The 16,279-nt window shown below is 41.6% G+C and overlaps 1 long non-coding RNA gene across 3 annotated transcripts; it reads left to right on the top strand.

The window, feature by feature from the left end:
- Positions 1 to 3,736: 3,736 nt before the first annotated feature.
- Positions 3,737 to 12,196, top strand: LOC121041361 (uncharacterized). 3 transcript variants are annotated; one of them, XR_005795708.1, is made up of 6 exons: positions 3,737 to 3,973; positions 6,719 to 6,819; positions 7,444 to 7,523; positions 10,024 to 10,115; positions 10,583 to 10,675; positions 11,694 to 12,196. It is a non-coding gene; the product is annotated as an uncharacterized LOC121041361 (long non-coding RNA). The 3 variants fall into 3 exon arrangements; XR_005795709.1 differs by lacking the exon at positions 7,444 to 7,523; XR_005795707.1 differs by lacking the exon at positions 3,737 to 3,973 and having other exon boundaries at positions 6,493 to 6,819.
- The last annotated feature ends 4,083 nt before the right edge of the window (positions 12,197 to 16,279 follow it).

Raw genomic sequence — 16,279 nt, 5'->3', positions numbered from 1 at the left:
ACAGTAGCCATTCTAACAGGTGTAAGGTGTTATCTGTGGCTTTGATTTGCATTTCTCTGATGATTAGTGATGTTGAGTATCTTTTTGTGTACCTGTTTGAGCCATAGGCTTTATAATCTCTTCATTTACGGACGGTCTGTCCATGAATGACCTCAATTATTTCCTTTGAGTTTAAAAAAAACTTCTATTTTTATGGTTTTCTGTTTCGTTTTGTTCTGTTTTGCCTGGTAACGTTTTCAAAGGGAAATACAAGATGGAACTTCAAGATGAAGTTTGAGGTAGCTGAGATGTTTCCATTACTTTTTCTGGATCCAGGGAATTGTGTGCCCTAATCTTAACCTAGTTCTGTCTGCTGAGTCCCTTAGCTAATAATTGATAATGGATTGAATTCAGCTGGGCAGTAGTCAGCTAAACGCAGAAGTGGGGACCCATTAGTTTGAAAGATACCGCCATTTGTATCTTGTAGCCTGAGAATTGTAGAACACGTTTTGTTCATTAGTGAAATTATCCAGTATGGTAAATGGTGTCAACTTGGCTTTCCACGAGAGTCTGATGATAACATCTCAAGACAATGTCATTAAAAGTCATTAATTTTTGTTTTAAGTTTATTTATTTATTTTCAGTGACAGAGAGAGAGAGAGAGAGAGAAAGTGTGCATGCACAGTGGGGGAGGGGCAGAGAGAGGGAGAGAGAGAATCCCAAGCAGGCTTTACACCATCAGCGCAGAGCCCAATTTGGGGCTTGAACTCACAAACTATGAGATCATGACCTGAACTGAGCTCAAGAGTCGGACACTTAACTGACTGCACCACCTGGTCGCCCTGCTAAAAGTCATTGCTAGTGGAGTTATTGCTGAGCCCTCATGGGTTGGAGAACACTGAAGCAGGTGGGTGCAATGCAACTGACCCTTACATCGGTGTGAAAACTGGAATCAATGATCCTCTGTATCTCGTGTGTCGTGTGACATATTTAGATGTGGGGCTAAATAATAATTTAGTATTTTTAATATCAGAATTTTTCAAAATAAGGGATCTAAGCGACATTGGCAAATACCATGCTAAAAATCTTATGTTTTGTGCAGTGTCAAAGACCATTTCTCTTTGCAGACAGTGTGAGACTTGTTGAATTTTTGTTGCTCTCTAGTGCTTAGTTTTTACAAGTGACCCACTGGGACTAAATTCAAATATGTAAGAGGACATATATGGCCAGCTGATTTTCAACAAAGATGCAAGGCCATTCAAGAGGAGAGGACAGTCTGGCATCTGCATACAGAGGAATCAAGTTGGACTTACCTTAAGTCACATACAAGAAATTAGCTCCAAATGGAATGGAAGGCAGGAACTCAGATACTTACACACTAGTGTTCATAGCATTATTTGTGCCTATAGTCAAAAAGTGGAATCAACCCAAGTGTCCATTGATGGAGAAGTAGATAAACAAAATATGGCATCTGATACAAAGGAGTATTATTCAGCCTCAAAAGGGAATGGAATTCTGATGCACGCTAGAACATGGATAAATCTTGAAAACATTATGCTAAGTAAAATAAGCCAGACACTAAAGGACAAACAGTATAGGAGTCCTCTTATATGAATTACCTAGAATAGACAAATTCTTAGAGACAGAAAGTAGACACATTGCGAATGCACTTAATGTCACTGAATTGGACGCTTAAAATTGTTCAAGTTATAGATTGTATTTTATGTATATTTTATATAGGTTATATTTATTGTGCATATTTTATGCATACACATATGTATATTTATATAGGGTATATATTTCATATATGAAATATATTCATATATGTATTTTATATATATTACATTTTATATATTTTATGCATAATATATAACATATTATATATACACAGAAGGGAATAAAATACTTCTGGACAAAGAAAAGGGTAGGTAACAGCTGAAATGTAAATCTAAATATAGGCATTGGCTAAAACTGTAGGGACTACCACCTTTAACAGACGGTGAACATCTTTGAAGGGAGAAAAATTCTTGTTTTAGGTGTATGCACAATTAGTGGGATATTGGTTAGCTTTGCTAAATGGTGTCAACTTGGCTTTCCACAAGAGTCTGACGGTAACATCTCAAGACAATGTGACCTTTTGGAGTCTGAGCTGGCAGATTGGCTCTGTGTGCTTAATAATAAATACAACTATTAGCACAATGCCAGCCGATGGTATGTGCTCAATAAATACCTGTTGAATGGCACGCCTAACCCTACCAAAAGTCACAATAGTTTACTTTACCTTTCAGGATTGTTGAGGAGTTGTGTATTGCACATTTCTTCCCAGTCGTACGTTTTATAAAATGGAAAAATAATCAAAGGCACTGGAATATTCCATTTTAAATTGATAGAAATTTGGGAACACGATTGTTTTGGATTAGGATGTGCATCTAATCCTGCAATTAGGATGAGGCTGTTATTGTGATCAGCCAGTTAGCTTTTCTAGGCTGCCCCTCTGAACAACCACCCATATTCGTATTGAATTTCTGTCAGGGTCCATCAAGCAAACAGGAAAAGAAGGGTACAGAAAAAAAATTCTTCAGATTAATCTGAATGAAGTTGGAATAGAAAAAAATATATAGACACTTGCTTAAATTATTTTAAAGGTAACTTGTTATTGATTACGTTTACAGTAAAAAAAATTTTGAAAATACAATAAAGATGTATTGAATACTGACTTTAAAAAATATACATGTATACATTTTACATTCCTTCAGCCTGGAGCGTTTGGCTTCCTCTGTCTTTGTTACTTATTACTTTTAAAATTACAAAGGACAAGATGAAAAGGACTTTACTATAGCGTTTTTGACTGAGTCTAAAGTATGTGGTTGTATATTTGACAGGGAAGGGCTGCGGATCTGAAACTTCACATTAAGGAATTGGTTTTCCTTTTTACCTGTGTTCAAAATATTTGGAATTAGACATTCAGTACCACGGAGTGGCTTCAGAAAAACTTTGTTGATTGATTCCTTTAATAGACATTTGAGGAAAAGTATAGACCCACTGCTTTACTAGCCCACATGTCCTTTCAGAGCTCAGGGTGGAGAGAGAAAGAGAGAGAGAGTGAGAGAGAGAGGAAGAGAGAGAGCAGTAAGCAGACAATCATAACACAGTCGACCAAGTGCTGTAGGAAGTCTAAGTGCAGAGGGCTTTGGAAGAACTGTCTTTGGAAGGGAAGGAGAAAGCTTTGCAAAACATGTGTAGCAGGTGTTTTGGGGGGAGGGGCATTCATCACCTCCTCTTTGCCTACCTCTGACTCCTTGCCAGACAGGCACTGGTTCTGGTCCACTGGCGGTGTGAATGGGGCCTCTCAGCGTTTCTGTCAGAGAGCTTTCACTCATCCATCGGGGCTTGAAAGTATGGTGGGAACTGCCCAGGTAGTTAATGCCCCCAAGGGCGACCTCCCACTGATGGGGGAATGAAAGCCAATAGGTAAATGCTCTGTCTCTCCACTTTTACAATAACAATTCTAAGGGGCGCCTGGGTGGCTCAGTTGGTTAGACATCTGACTTTGGCCCAGCTCATGATCTCACAGTTGGTGAGTTCGAGCCTCGCATCAGGCTCCGCACTGACTGTGCAGAGCCTGCTTGGGATTCCCTCTGTCTCTCTCTCTCTTTCTCTCTCTCTGTCCCTGCCATGCTCTCTCTCTTTCTCAAAAATAAATAAACTAAACTAAACTAAACTAACAATTCTGAGAAACATCCTGTTTCTGGGGGAACATCCAGCTTCCGGCAATCTCTTCGCAAACCAATCATCTGTGCTCAAGTGCTGGATTCAGGCTCTGTTTTAGAAGAACCCAAAGGAGGACAGAAGGTGGCAGTTGAGCTGGGAGGAGTCGGTTGAGGGGAGGAGTCAGTTGAGGTTGTGTGTGGGCCCAGGGGGCAAGGTGCCTTCCACCGTGGACAGCACTACAGCTGTAAAGTTACCCAGGATCAGGAGTGGTCCTTGGAGGCCTGTAAGATGATAGGATGTGTGGGGAGCAGTGGGAACGTCGGAGTATGCTGGGCTGAGGGATCTAGGAAGGTAGAGAGGTCATAGATGTCTGTTGGGGTCAATCAAGAAAAGCCTTATTAGCATGAGAAGGATTCGGGACTCTCGTCAGTGAGGTCAGGTAACATGCTCGGCCTGGATGCCATGTTCAGAGGTGAGAGACAGGAGACAGGGAATTAGGAGGATTTTAACAGTCCAGTTGAGACAGGATGAATGAGGGGGCTTCCGGTGTGAAGGGGGAAGACGTGAGAGTGTGGAGAAATGTGGAAGCGGCAGGCTCGGTGGACTCAGTGGTGACCTGGAGGACTGAAGGAGACCGAAGCCAAAGTTGTCACCCCGTGTTTCAGCTTGGCAGGCCAGGTGGATGACGATGCCTCCATGCGTAGAAACCTAGTCCTCAGTGTGATTATATCAAGAAGCAGCGCCTTTGGGAGGTGAATAGGTCACGAGGGTAGAGCCCTCATGAATGGGACTAGTAGCCTTCCAGAAGAGCCCCCCGATGGCTCCCTTGCCCCATTCACCTGTGGGAAATGCAGCCAGTGGACGGCCTCTATGAACCAGAAATTGGGCTCTCACCGACCCTGAATCTGCTGGTGCCTTGATCTCGGTCTTCCCCACCTCCCAAAACGTGAGAAATCGGTGTCGTTCAACTCACACCATCTATATTATTTTTGTTACAGCAGCCCAAATGGACTCAGACACCTCCTTGATGGGGAGGGATGGGCTGTCAGGTAAATTTAGCAAAGTTGTTGAGCGCAGGGCATGGAGGGAGTTGAATGCTCTATGAAGGCGTTTGGCTCTGTAAACCTACCTTTCCATGTGGGGGTTCTTACAGAAGAGAAAGAAGGTCAGAGAATATGACTTAGAAATTTAAAACACTAATCTATTTGCTATGGAGAGAGAGAGAGAGTGAAAGAGAGGTAGAAAGAGAGAGGGAGAGAGAGAAAGGGAGAAAGAGAAAGAAAGTGAAGGAGAGGGGGTGGGGAAGAGAGAGAGAGAGAGAGAGAGGATGAAAGAGAGGGAGAGAGATGGAAGCTGAATAGGGAAGGAGAAAGTCCCAAGTGAGGATATGATTTTATATGAAGTCTAGCTTGAGCCCGATCCATAAAGTCATTCTGCCTGAACCCTTTGAATCCTATATTAATCAGTCATTGGCCATATGGATGCGGAAGGCTGGGGGCACGCTCCAGTGAGAGTAAATTTTCTGTGTCCACTTGGTGAATGTTTTTGGGTGAGGTTAACATCTAAATGTGTGAGTTTTGAGTAAAGCAGATGGCTCTTCATAATGTGGGTGGGCCTTGCACAATCAGTCGAAGGCCTGAATACAACAAAGAAATCCAGCCTCCCAAACAAGAGGGAATCCTCCAGCACATTGCCCGTGGACTTCATCTGCACCATCGTCTCTCTTGGGTCTCCGCCTGCCGGCCTTCGTACTGAAACTGTGCCACCAGCTTTCCTAGCTTCCAGGCTGCTGGCACACTGCAGAGTTAGACTTGCTGGCCTCCATGATCGTGTGGACCGATTCCTTATGCGAAATTTCTACATACACGTTCTCTGTGTTCTCCTTCCCTGGAGAATATTGATTAACCCACCCCCTGCAGGTCTCTGTCTCAGAGGAAGCGGCTCCCGTCTGCCAAAGGCAAGTTTTCTGCAAAGGTCACAGGTATAAGCAGCAGCTGGTGGCTGGATGCCCCCCCCCCCCCCCGGGCGAGGGGGCCCTGCTGGAGCACCTGTTTGGACAGCCCTTTTATGGAGTGCTTGGACGATGATGTAGGAATAAGTAGCAAATCAAATTTATTTAGCTGCGAGGTAAGTTTATGGCCCTTCACAAATCTCTCCTCCATACTCTGTCTGCTCTTGCGGACCTCCTTTGAGTAACATTTATTAGCGGGGCAGCACAGGATGGCCCTGTAAGCTTCTCGCGATCTGATGTCAAAGAGAGATAGATGTCCCAAGGCCAACTCTTGGCTTATCTTCTGAGCCATGTGACTGACTTTCTGAGTTTGGCTTCCGCGTCTGTCTGACAAATATGGCGGATAACCTCTGTGTTATGAAGATTAAACCGAAAGCTGTGGTGAAAAACAAATGAATGTTACCTGTGACTACTGCACTCCTCTGTGCCAAGCTGTGAGTTAAGCAACTAAAAAAGGTTACCACCTTAAATTGCCACGAGAGTTCTGTAACCGAGATAGTATTCATCGTATTTCCTAACGTGGAAACTGAGGTGCAGAAAAATGAAGACGTGTGCCCAAGGTCACCGGGCCAGGAAGTGAAGGAACTGACATGGTTCCCAGCATGTGTCGGGAAGTAGAGCCCTGACATAGTGTTTAGCTTCCGAGACATAGGATTCTAGAAGTGTTGTGACGTGATTGTCACTCTGGAAGCAGGAGATCTTACTCCAAGGGACCTGAGGCTATAGGCCACTGTTGTGACGCTCATGGCCATTGGGGACGTTGCAGCAAGAGAGGTGAGGGGTGGGCATGTCAAGGACTCCAGCCATCTTGAGTCCGACCCATCCAGTGGGCCTTGTGTATTCCCACTGCCTCCCGAGCACAGTGGCTTGGGGAGGCGAGGAAATGGAATCGAGAGGAAAACGATACTTGTAAACTCGATTTTGGTAGGTCATTTTGTTATGTTATCATTAAGATGGGAATCTTTGGCTTGAAGAAGTCATAAACTGAAAACCTGCTTCATCTCTGAGTTTTCACAGATTTCAAGGATTTGGTCCAAATCCAGAGCCTCGAGACAATAAAAAGGCTGCTGAATGGTTACTGAGGAGAACGGCTGAACTCTCAGTGAGCTACTTCGACGGTATCTGAGGCATTTAATTTTCATGGTCTTGCAGTAAATTGAAAGGCAAATTATAAAAGTGAGGCTCGGTTTTGGTCAGGCTCCAATTTACGCGCTTCGGGCTTCTCCTAACTAGACTGTGGGGGAAGCCGGCTAAGAAAGTTTAGAGTTAAAGACTTTTGCCAAGGTGTCCTGTGTGAAAAGTTCTAGCATTTTGTGCTATTTCCAAAGGCGTCTCATTGTGCACTTTTGGGCCTCATATTATTCACGGGTTTGGAAAGTGGCCTTGGCTTCTGGCAGGTAATATTTTAATGAGCAAGTGATAAGTTGGAGACCATTGTCTAGCGCGTTTAGGGAAATCACGTTGAATCTTTTTCAGCGTTAAAATTTCATTATTGCGTTCGTTTCGTGGTTTGCCTTTCAACGGAGAGCGAGGCCTGCAAGGGTCTGCGTAATCATTGAGACCTCAGAGCCTCAGTTTCTTCATCGGCGGCGTGTGATGTGACTAACCATCTCATGGTGACGTTTCATGGAATCAGTGGAATTAATTCCGTAATCATTGTGAAAACTTAAAGTTGTTGGCATATATTAAGGATTTATATAGTCATCATTAACAGGGAAAAAAAAAAAACCCATCTGTTACAGGAGGAACCAAATCGTTTGTAATCCATGAGACTGAAGAAGAGCCATCTGTGGGTTTCAACCTAAATAGTAGTTGGACTCAGGTATCTGACTGAATACCTCTGAGGAAGGTGGCCTTTAAAGGAGAGAAAATGGATTTCCTGTCTACTCTGAGCTTCAGCCGACTCTGAGAAGGCAGAGGAACAGTTTCGTGGTGCATCAGGGTTCCGTTTTTACAACTGGTTATACACACAGCCCTCCTCGGAGGGTTCAAATGGGTAGTTTAGGAGAAAAAACCCATGTCTCTGTTCTTGAAGGCCAATTTGGGAGTGCATATTTGGGATTTGGGATCTCATTGGGAAGTCTGCCTTATTTAAGTCTCTAAAACGAACCCTTCTAATATGACCTCAAGCTAATGTGTGGGTTTGTTTGAATAACAGCTTCAAGTTCATTTCTTCCACCCGCCTCTCCCAAGCAACCCGAGACACAAGTATTGTTTTCCTGTGAGCGGTGGGCTGGTCAGGTAACAAATTGCCCCAGACTTTGGTTGGTGAAACAGAATTCAAGCTTATTTCAGTTGTTCTGGGCTTTAAAAAAAGAACAAAACAAAACAAAACAAAACAAAACAAAACCTTTCAGAGGCTACTGATGTGAAAATACTGTGTTCTTGTCAGGGATTCTACAGATGACAGAGCTCTGTGCCTTATTTTTCTCTTCCCTCCACCCCCACCACCATCTCTCGCCAGACAGAATAGGTGAAGAGGTTGAACTGTAGATCTCCTTTCTCCTGTTTTGCTGCTTGTGAAGTCTGCCAACAGAATCCACCTTGACAAAGTCAAGGACTGTGCGTTTAATGTTGAACTGAGTGAATAAATTATGCATGAAATTGTGCCAGAGTCTCTAGTGTGCAGAATTGCTCCTTTTGATATGAAAGGTTAATTCAGAAAGGAGTCCAAAATAGCTGGAAATTGTGGGGATAAGTGGATAGTATTCACTGTTGTGAGCTGTTATTACTAGAAATTGCATTCCCTCTCTGGCTTCCCCGGAGATTTCGCTTTGCCAGTGAATATAAACTGTACTCAATAGAATAGCATTTAGGAGTAACAAGAGTGTATGTCCACACACAATAAAATATTCTAATGGCGTTTTAAAAAGAAGTTGTACTTTTTCATGTATATCATGCACCCCAAGGAAGAATTTCTATTGCATTTAGGTCAAGAACAAGGCATATCAAACGTAATGAGTTTTGCGCCTCTATGCAAGGGACTGCCTGGGACTCCCGTTTCAGAGTCGGGGCTGGTCATGCCACTGATTAGTTATGCAAGCCCGGTTCCTGATAAAGCCCAAACCATCCTTGCTTAAAGAAGGAACAGCCCCCAATTGTTTTATCACTACATCTTACACATCCAGCTTTAATTCAATCTTTGGTAAATTTATGAAGCTCTTCAACCTGTTTCTCTTAAATGTCCTTTTTACACACATCCTTATATCATTTTTATGTTAGTTCATTATTTCCAGCAGAAAAACGTAGTTGTCTGGAAAGCTACATTTTACTTAAAATACACACACACATATTTTTGGAGCTTGTTAGAGACTCCTTTTTGTGTTTCCATCACAAGGGAACAGAATTGTGCCACCAGACTGTGGAAGTTGTTTATTTTTGTCCCTCTCATGTACATTTTCAGAAATCATCCCCTTCTTAATCTCCACTGGGGACTGGTAGTTTTTTCCTCTAATTATAAAGTGGTCTCATTTCTGACCTGGGGTAGTTTTTAATTTTAATTCCTGGCTTGTGTTTATAAACTGTTACACTCTATTATCCTGTTGGGAACATCGAAAGAAAGGCTTCGGTCCTCTGTGTTGGTTTTAACAATTACATATTCATTCAGTGTCTTAGAATGTATTTTGGGGGAACCAAAGATGCATTTTTGATGATTTTTTTACTTTCTGTGTTTCTCTTATCTATATATTTCACATTAGCGATAAAGCTTTTAAAACACTAGACGGATGACGGTGAATAGTGGTAGTATTTTTAAAAGTCTAATGGGAGTGAACAAAATTGATATGGTTACTTTTTAAAGGTATTCTTCTTTATTTCAAATGTTCATGTGGAAAAAGATAGAGAACTCTTGGCATAGGGAAGGTATTCCTACAAATTTTGGCAGATGCTGGGTTAAAATAAAGTCGTTGCTCAAACGCCAAGGTGCCTGTGGGTTGTTGTGTTTTTTTTTTTTTAATGTTATTTTGTTACTTTATGGCATTACTGAGGAGCATTTAAAATGACCAATCCTTACCCTACTCATTAATGCCAAGAGTGTTAAGTTTCTTTATTCTGCTGTCTGTGACTCATTAGTCTGAGTTCTGGACAGCAAATTGGCAAAATGGGCTCTTGTCACTGGAAATTGTTCCTTCTGCACAGTGAGAATATTCTGTGCCTGAGGGGTTGCAAACATTTTTTCTCGTGTGAACCTGAATGCCCCAGGCTGCTAAAAGTCCACAATTAAGTCACAAGGCAGTATGGAATTGTGTGTAATATTCCGATGACTTGATTACAGGGGTGTCTGCTCCTGCGATTCTAGATTTGATGTATTTAAAATGTTTCAGGCCAACCAAAGATGCCTTTTTGATGCAGTTTCAAATGCCTCCAGCAGATCAAACTGAAAAGTCATTGAAGAAACAACTTTGTAACATGGAGGGTAGGTATTGAAGGTAGCAAAGGTGCTGAGTGGTGTGTAATTATATTTTACACAATTCTGCAAGGTGAACTAAATAGTAGAAGTTTCCATAGAATTATGTGACATACACGCACACGTACACAAACTAAAAAAAAAAAAAACAACAAAGATCTTTTAAGAGGTGCTCAATCTAGCATTTATATATATTTATGTATGGATATAGGTATATTTGCACACCTTTATCTGCATACAAATGTTTTTACGTATATATCACATGTAATGCAGGTAATGATTTTACATATGAATGTATTTTACATAGAAAATAATTGTAAATATTTAATATAATTTTAAATATGTTTGAATAGTTCTAATTGCATGTAAATATAGTTTGTATAATTGTAAAGTAACATGTCAATGTATTGTTTAAACACGTGATTTAAAATGACGGTGACAGAATGCTCGCTTTTACCCCAGTCATTTTTTTTCAGGCAAAGAATCACCCAAAGAAACAATTTAGAGGCAAATGGAGAATCTTTTCCACAAGTAATTAATACCTTTAAAAGCATGTTTGAAATAATTAGGTAAGAGAATCAATCTCTTTTAAAAGCTTTCAATTCACCAGAGGCTCATTCACCAGCTCACACCTGCTCACCAACAATCCAAGTACCCTGACACCATCAACATTTTCTTTATCCACCATCCTCTTTCTTGAGGGAGAGAAAAGTAGATACACATTTTCTTAAAAATTTATAGAGCCCCTCCACAAGGTCCAAAAGCATGATGCATTCACTGTTTGTCGTGAAGTGAATTTTAAAAAAAAAAATTTTTTTAACGTTTATTTATTTTTGAGACAGAGAGAGACAGAGCATGAACGGGGGAGGGGCAGAGAGAGAGGGAGACACAGAATCTGAAACAGGCTCCGGGCTCTGAGCTGTCAGCACAGAGCCTGATGCGGGGCTCGAACTCACGGACCGTGAGATCATGACCTGAGCCGAAGTCGGCCGCTTAACCGACTGAGCCACCCAGGCGCCCCAGTGAAGTGAATTTTTAAAAGCTCGGGTTTAAGATTGCATGTATTAAATGCACATAAAATGAATATTTTGTTTGTGAAATATTAAACATGAGTACTCCCCCCCCCCCCCCCGCCCCGAGGTTGTGAAGCACAAATATGGTCCTGCCGTGCGCCTGTGCTATCTATGCTGGGACACTCTGGGGCTTTATTAGCTTTTCTTTAAATCATACAAATTATTCCTTTTAACTATAAATGATCTTTTCTGTTGCGAAGTTTCCTTGACTCAAGATAACTTCGCAAAAGCATGTGTAAGTTAACCAGAAATGCAAGGAAAAAGTAACTCTTGTTCAGAAGCGATTTATCTTTTTAAGCATCACTTGGGGGCGATATAAAAGGCAATTCTTAAAATGCAAGTAATCTTTAGGAAAAATATTATGAAAGGACTTTATTAGTATTCCGTTGTGTTGTGTTAGCATCCATTTCATGGGAAAGATGTTTCATTTTAACAAGATCCTCCGCTGCAAGAAAATTAATTTTTTTTCCCTTTGGCACAGCTCCAATCTTTCTTTTTTTCTTTCTCCTCCCAGTGGATGAAATGATCAGAGCGGAAAACACATTTTTATGAAAGAACAAATTTACAGGTGAATGTGACCAACGAAAATATTCGAAGTTAAACAATGAAAATCAAGTGATTGATGCAGCTCTTTTTTGGTGAACAGTTTGGAGTTCTGCTGATTGGTTAAAAGGAATGGCCATCTACCCCAACTAGTGAGGGAGCGTGTTTTAATCCACTAATGTTGCATATTGATCTTGGAAGATTTGCAATGTGATACGTGCGATAGATATTTTTGCAGCTGGTACCAAGTGTATCCAGTACTAATATTTATTTTATTATTCATTACATTCTTGTACTTTCCAATTTTTAGGCATAAAATTTGATATTTACCCTTGAAATACTGAAAAAAAAATCAATTTTCCTACCCTTTGGAAGTCTAGGAGAACGCTTTCTCTTTTGGTTGCAGTGTGCATTGGTTTCCTATTGCTGTTGTAGCAAATTACAGCAAATAAACCATGTAAATTGATTATCTTACCATTCGAATTCTCACTGAGTTAAAATCAAGATGTTGGCAGGACTGTGTCCATTCTGGAGGCCCTAGGAGATTGTTTCCTTGTCTTTTCCAGCTTGTAGAGACTATCCACAGCCCATGGATCATGTTGTCAAAGCCAGCCTTGTTACGTCCCTGTGGCCCTTCTTCCATGGTTCCATCTCCCTCTGCCTCTCACCTGAGCAGGCAAAGTCTCTGGCTAGGGACTCGTGTGCCGAGGTTGGGCCCATCCAGATAATCCAGGCCAACCCTTCACCTCAAAACCCTAAATGTCTGCAAAGTCATTTTTGCAAGGTAAAGTTACAAGTTCACAGGTTCTAAGGATTTAGATGCAAACATCTTTGGGGGATGAATATTTTGCCTATATGTGCAGAAAGGTGAGGAAAGTCGACAGCAACAGCAGTTGTTGCCTTTTATTTTATTTGGTGCCTCTTTTTGTGCCCTCTACAAAAGTGACCACGTATGGATATATAGTCGGCACCCAACAATTATTTGTTGGGTAACTGAATGAAAGATTGATCGATTCTCATCTGTTTTCATCAGACGGCATTATTTAGAGCAGGTAGCTGAAGTGGGAGGGCATTTCAGGACTGGTCACCACCAGAGACATGGGAAGGTTTTACAGGGGTTTACTGACAGGTGTAAGCAAATCCCGGGCTTGGTATGACGTTTTGTCAGAGGTGTGGGGGTATAATCAAACTAAGTGTCAAGTGTTCAGGTAAAGTCACAGTTCACACTCAGAGGTCTGAGTGCAAGCCTTGTACATCTGTTCCCTGAAGGAAACAGTGAGCAGAAGGTACATGATTCTGAGTATTCCTTCAATCTGTAAAATACAGGGAAGGGACCAAAGAAAGCTCTGCGCACACAGGGCACCTAGAGTAATCTGGTGTCACGGATGATTCTTCTTGGTCACGGTGAACAGGGTTGTGAAGTTTCTTGTATCTCCTGAGGATTAGTGGTCATGAACCTTGGGTTTGAGAGTAAGCCAAGCACACACCTGCCTTTGTTCCTACTTTAGAGATGGAAACCTGAAGGGAAAAGTGTTGGGATTTGGACCATCAGACCTGCATTCAGATCTTGCATCACTGGGTGACATAATGTATTTATAAAATATGATAATATCTACCTTATGGATCAGGGGAGGGGTTAAAGATATCTTTATAAAGCTTTAGTGCAGGAACAATAAAGCAGCCACTCCATAACAGGTTCTCACTATTATTGTTCCTATAAAACTTCTCACCCAGCTTCTCATTTTGTCAGTGTTGTGTTTTTTAAAAATAGTATTCCTCTCAGATAATTAAGGGACTTAGCTAGTTAAGAGTTTAGGTTCTGGATTTATTCATTCATTTAGTTTCATTTTTTTCACACATTCCAGCATTTTCTATTACTGATTATTCACTGTGCAGTGGGCTGTGAATACGATAATGAAGAGAACAGATGTGGTCTTTTGCCTCATAGTGCTTTCACTCTAATGGAAGGGAGAGGCCATTAAGGAAACAAACAGATTAAAGTTCAAATCCTGATGCTTCAACTTATCAGGTGTGTGGTCCTGGGCAGTTGACTGAACCTCTCTGAATCTGTTTCCTGGGGTTAACAGAGCATAACTTGAAACATTAAATTACATCATGCATAGAAATGTTTAGCACAGTCCTTGGCACGTAAGAATTATTCTTTTTTCATTTTTAAAATTATTATTTAGTACCTAAAGAAGTCATGGTACTATTTTCTTTTGTTATTTTTTCCGGTTTATTTATTTTGAGAGAGAGAGAGAGAGAGAGAGAGAGAGAGAGAGAGAGAGAATCCCAAGCAGGTTCCATGCTGTCAACACAGAGCCCGATGCAGGGCTCGAACCCATGAACTGTGAGATCAAGACCTGAGCTGAAACCAAGAGTGGGACACTTAACTGACTGAGCTACCCAGGTGCCTTGATGTGGTCCTATTTTTGATGAAGAAGTTATACCTTTTATAGGGAAAGCACCAAATAGCATATAAACTTTTAAAAAAGTGCAGCTGTGTTCTAATCTTCCCTCCCTGATTCCTTAAGCTCAGTATTTTAGGGAATACTACTAATATGATGGCTCTCTTTTTTTTTTTTTTTTTCAACGTTTATTTATTTTTGGGACAGAGAGAGACAGAGCATGAGCCGGGAAAGGGCAGAGAGAGAAGGAGACACAGAATCCAAGGCAGGCTCCAGGCTCTGAGCTGTCAGCACAGAGCCCGATGTGGGGCTTGAACCCACAAACCACGAGATCACGACCTGTGCCGGAGTCGGCCGCTCAACCGACTGAGCCACCCAGGCGCCCCTAATATGATTGCTCTTATACCTACATGTATTCCTATTACTGTTCTTCCTACTCACACTTTACTAGGGTTTTGCTCTGTGTCGGTCGCTATTCTAATCCCAGTGCCTGCGTTGCGATACTTCATCCGCATCACAGCCTGTAGGATGGATCAGGGGCTGTTACAGAGCGCATTTCACCGCTGGGAGAATGGAGGCAAGAGAGTGAAACCCTAGGTCTACATCAAGGGTGTGACGGGCCAGAACTCTAACCCAGGTGTTATGACTCTGGGTCCAACACACCTCACAAGGATGCAGGATTTGGGATAACTTTCCAGGGAGGCCAATTTCATGGTGGAGGATGATGTGACACTAGAAGAGGAATATAGCCCTGAGATTTTCACACTGCTGCTCGAAGAGAAAAGATATAGGACTCATTTGCTCATATGTTCCTTATTTGATCAGGCTCTGAATGCCTACCCAGTGCTGGGTGCTGTTCAAGGAGATGAAATCAGTGCCCTCAGGGAGCACTCAGTCCATTGTGGGGGCAGGTAGTGACTAGGAACAGGTTGTGAAAATAGAGTGTGCTGCCTCGTCCAACAGGTCTGGGTATGTGGTCCTCAGGGAAGTTGAGGACATCTCATCTAGCCTTGGGTGGCCAGGAGAGGTCTCCTAGAGGAATTAAGTTGTGGGGAAAATTCAAGATTTGCTTCCTAGAACCTTAGAAAATTATTTACTAAGATATGCAGATGAACGTATATCGTAATAGTTGAACATACGGGCTTTGGAGTTAAAACTGCCTGCTTTCAAACTCTATGTCTGCCATTTTCTGAGGTTTAGACCTTTTCCTCATTAAGCGGTTGGAGCCCGCATCTGAAAAATGGGAACAATGAAAAAAAAGTACCTCTTTTTCTTTGAATGGTAGTGAAGACTATATCTAAAACTGTTGGCGCAAAGCCTGGTATGTGGTAAATGTTCATTTGTTATCATTGCCCTTGTCATTGGCATCATCATTATCATTATCAGTGTTTTTTTTAAGAAATATGAAATGGCATGATAGGTAACAAAGGGATTATTTTGGTTGTTGTTGCTGAATTATTAAGAAACATAGTACGTTGGCCCTAATTTTGGGGCTGGAAAAATTTCAGACAAGTTACAAGTCCCTGTGATCTTATACAAATATATATTACTGGAATTGATGTGTGCAAAGAGCACAGTTTGTTTTTACCCTAGTTGAAAATGTGCAATGACATAATGTTACCCTTTAAGATAACAGAAGCCAGCTGCCCCATTCATATTTAAATATGAGTCACCTTCCAGGGAGACTTGCAAGATTCCATGTGCCAAGCTGGAAAAGTAAAACTTGCTAGCAAGGCAGGAAAGAATAAATTCACACTTGGAATTTGGTATTATAGGCTAGAGGCCCCATCTAGCCAATTCCTTTATGGAGCAGAAAATAGCACCCTAGTGGCCAGAGAGAAGAACTGTAGCACCATGGCATCATGGTCCATGTTTTGGAAGCATGGAACCCTCCTCACCTTTGGGGAATCGTTTCCACTTGATTAAAAATATTTTGTGTAAGTGGTACACATGCCCAGGCACAAACAGAGTCTGCTGTAATGCCTTTTAAAAAACAGAGTGTAGTTATTTTTTAATTTATCCCTAATTTACCTTGGGATTGAGTTGGCTGACCACTTTCAATGTCTTCCATTTCAGCAGAGCAGATCTCAGAAGCAAAGTAAAGACCAACTTCTTGACTATTGGTCCAACGAAAGGAAGGCCTGAAATG

This window comes from Herpailurus yagouaroundi, unplaced genomic scaffold (assembly GCF_014898765.1).
Source record: "Herpailurus yagouaroundi ecotype Mexico unplaced genomic scaffold, PumYag 183, whole genome shotgun sequence".
NCBI classification, from domain to species: Eukaryota; Metazoa; Chordata; class Mammalia; order Carnivora; family Felidae; genus Herpailurus; species Herpailurus yagouaroundi.
Note: the sequence above shows the minus strand (reverse complement) of the source record. Positions and strands in the feature narration are given on the sequence as shown.